A 3,580-nucleotide genomic window follows, 5' to 3' on the forward strand; every position below is an offset into this window, starting at 1 on the left:
CACACACACACACACACACACACACACACACACACACACACACACACTAATACAAACACACATCTCAACAGAAACCCTTCTGAAAAAGTTTCAGTCAGTTCTAGGTTCTTTATAGCAAATGGTTAAATTCATATTCATAAATCCATAGACATAAACATGTCTTACTTTAAAGACTTTAGAGTGTTTTTAACACAGCATTATATCTGCTGCAGCAAATCTGTTTTGATGTCACACTCCCACATACTCCTACATATGCTCAGCAGTGCAAATCGTTGTGTACTGAGGCAAACGTGCTACATTGTGTTGCTTTGGTGTCATGATCAGCCAACACACATTCAGAGATTATCTGGGCAGTTCGTGTTTCTGTTGATGCTGATTTGACTCAAATATATATAAATTTATAAATAACAAACAAAAAAACATAAAAAATAAGTTTGAAGGTTTATTTCCAATCAGTTTATGAATTTTAGTTTTGCAGACTGTCAAAGAAAAGACAATAATCAGCTTAGTCACCTTTTTATACCGATCGTTTTTCGCTGATTCGCTTTATATCACAGTTTTTCAAAGTAAGATTGGACATGACACAATTGGCTGATTGATGGAAGAGCCATGGATTGTTTATTTAAAATAAATTATTTTAAATGTTTTTGCACCTGTGTGCAGCCCACAAGTGCAGGGGAAGCTCCCTCTTGCAGCCTGTCATGATCTCTAATCTCTGCCACGCACACATCTCTCCTGCTGCAGCTTTGTGAAGGGTTAACCCTTTGCTGTCCAGATGCACCGATCGACTTTTGTCTTTTGACTTAAAATTCAAAGTATTTCACATCGTAAAATTGTCATAATCACAAATATAACCGTGTTAAAAGGTAGTTTTAATGATGTTAGAACTTCTATGTGCAGTTGTTAGGTGTTAAGGTGCAGGTGTAAGAGACGCTGTGTGTTCAGGTGCATTAAAGTTGAAATGTTTTAAAACCCCACACCTTATTGTCCTCAAGCTTCATGAGAAACATCATTTAGATGAGGAGTGTTGAACACAAGTAAAAAAGTCCAGTGCTGATGTTTTTTTATTTCTCTATAAAGACAAATAGTGCCGACCTGACGCTCTGTATTAAAGTGTATTAAAGTTAAAATGTCTTTAAAACCCACAGCTGAATTTACACAAACTTGGTGAGAAACATGTTTTAAATGTGTGGAATTAAAATAAATCTAGGTGAAATGCTGCTTTTTATTGTACATTAGTGTACACTTCTTTGTGTGCGCATGCGCTAGGGGTTGAATGACTACATAATTTTTAAACTCGACATTAACATAATAAATAATAATAATAATAATTTTTCTTAGTTCATATCTTAGATGTTATTACTGTTTTTCTTATACATTTTATTTTTGGATGTAACTGGGACCCCGTGTACATAATTTCGCTCCACCACATGTACCACATGAAGTGCGAATGACAATAAAGAAACTCTGACTCTGATAAAATTCGAGTAGAACTCGAGTACTTGATGACATCATAGGATCTAAAGATACAAAAATAAATAAATAAATAAATAAAACTGCAAAAAAGGTAATAATTTACAAAAAAAAGACCAACAAAACATTGGGAGCATATACTATGCTCCTACCATTTATCATACAGCAAACAAGTCACAGGAAAAACTAAACTATTAGTTATTATTATTAAGCTGCAAAAATGAAGAAACGTGCAGCACGTAAAAAACAAAACTAAAAACAGTGGGGGGTCGACCACCTTTCACCACTGCGGGCGGTGGTGCGTATTAAGTTTAATTTTAGAGATTAATATGTTTATAGATTTTTTTTAATAGGTTTAGAGATTAATATGTTTTGCTTTTTGTTTGTGAAACAAGGTCAGAGGAAGCTGGTTCTGGTTCGGTCATTGGACCCGGTGTTACAACATATTCTGTGACCTGCAACAGTGCATGCAACACCGCCCCCTATGGTCATAATATACGGTGGTCACAAAATATGGTGTAACACCGGTTCATAACGAGCTCCAAACAGTCAGGAAGTTGTTTAATTTTCTGTTTCCTTACGGTAGTTGAACCAGAAGATTCATCTTTAGTGAAATATTTTCATACTATTGATGCATTTCTACCTGTTTGTCAAGACTGGGCCTGCTCCGCTCCATCCGTCTGCTTGGAGGAATCCATTTTGTAACCCGTGCCCAGTGCGGATCACGTGACACAATGACGTAACGGTGACGTAATGACGTCACTACAAATACTCGACGTGAAATTAAAAAACTCGATAGGTGTCCTAGGAATCGATGTGTAGATTACTCGAGTAGTCTGTTAAAGCCCTAGCATGCGTACACACGCGTACACACACACCTACACACATCATTGTGTCCCCCCCACATTACGGATGCTTCTGACACCCTTGATTGTAATCAGTATTCATCTTTGTCTGTTTCTACTTCCTGTCCTCTCAAACTCAACTGGTCGAAGCAGATGGTCACTCGTCCTGAGCCTGGTTCTGCTGGAGGTATGTTTTCCTGTTCGGAGTGAGTTTTTCCTTTCCACTGTTACTTTTGTACTTGCTCAGGATGAGAAATTCAACATAATCTGCTGTCTTCATTCAATAGATAACTTGGAATTTTTAATGCATGTGAATGCTTTTGTACAGTGCCCAAAGACGACTTCTATCGTGACTTGGCGCTATATAAATAAACTGAACTGAACTGAATTGAATCAGTGTAGATAAAATGTTACTACAAAAAAATCAGAATACACTGAGGTTAAGCATGAATTGGAAGAGATGTAGAAAATAATGTGACACATTATGACTCTGTGATTGTATTGACATCTGTATTTTCTTGATCATTTCCCCCATGTTTGTAGAGAGTGACCTTGAATACATCCTTAATTCATCTTTGTTTCTTTGCCTCTTCTTGTTTCTCAGCGCGCTTCTGTCACCTGTTAGTTTTATGCATCTGTGTGCATTTCTTGGACATTATTGTGGCAATTCTATGGGGCTGATAGAAAATAAATTAGGACAAAAGTCAAATGTTTTAAAAAACCGTCTCTCGTGTTAATGTTGTAATTTATTTATTGGCAATTTCTCCCCTTAGGTTAGTCTATCATCCCACCTCCACTCCCATTTGGGAGCTCCTGGTGATAGATAGTTGCCAAGGACACTAATCCTCAGGATACCATTGTATGTTATTTTCTTTTGAATTCTTAACGGTTTGACCTCTAATCTTGTTCAGGGCAGCAGGTCTTGTGTGTTCTGTTGTGAGACTGATGGAAAGTCCTAAATTGAAATTGGTTGTCTGCGACAAAAAGTCACCTGCTGCAGGTATGTGTGCACCTCACAACACTGACCATTTGAGCTCACACAAAAGACACAACATAAGGTCACACATAATGGGTAGTATTATTTCTAAAAAGCTCTAACCAACACAAAGACAAGTGACTATTTTCAGGGCAGTCAAATTTGACCAAAGTTCACGTATAACAACTAAAGATAAATATCCTGATGCATGCTCAATAATCCAGGTAGAAAAACCTAAAAAGTTAAATCTGGTCCTCTGGACATTCAAAAAACAAAACAAAGCAAA

This window comes from Nematolebias whitei, chromosome 1 (genome assembly GCF_014905685.2).
Source record: "Nematolebias whitei isolate Nwh7 chromosome 1, NemWhi1, whole genome shotgun sequence".
Taxonomy (NCBI): domain Eukaryota; kingdom Metazoa; phylum Chordata; class Actinopteri; order Cyprinodontiformes; family Rivulidae; genus Nematolebias; species Nematolebias whitei.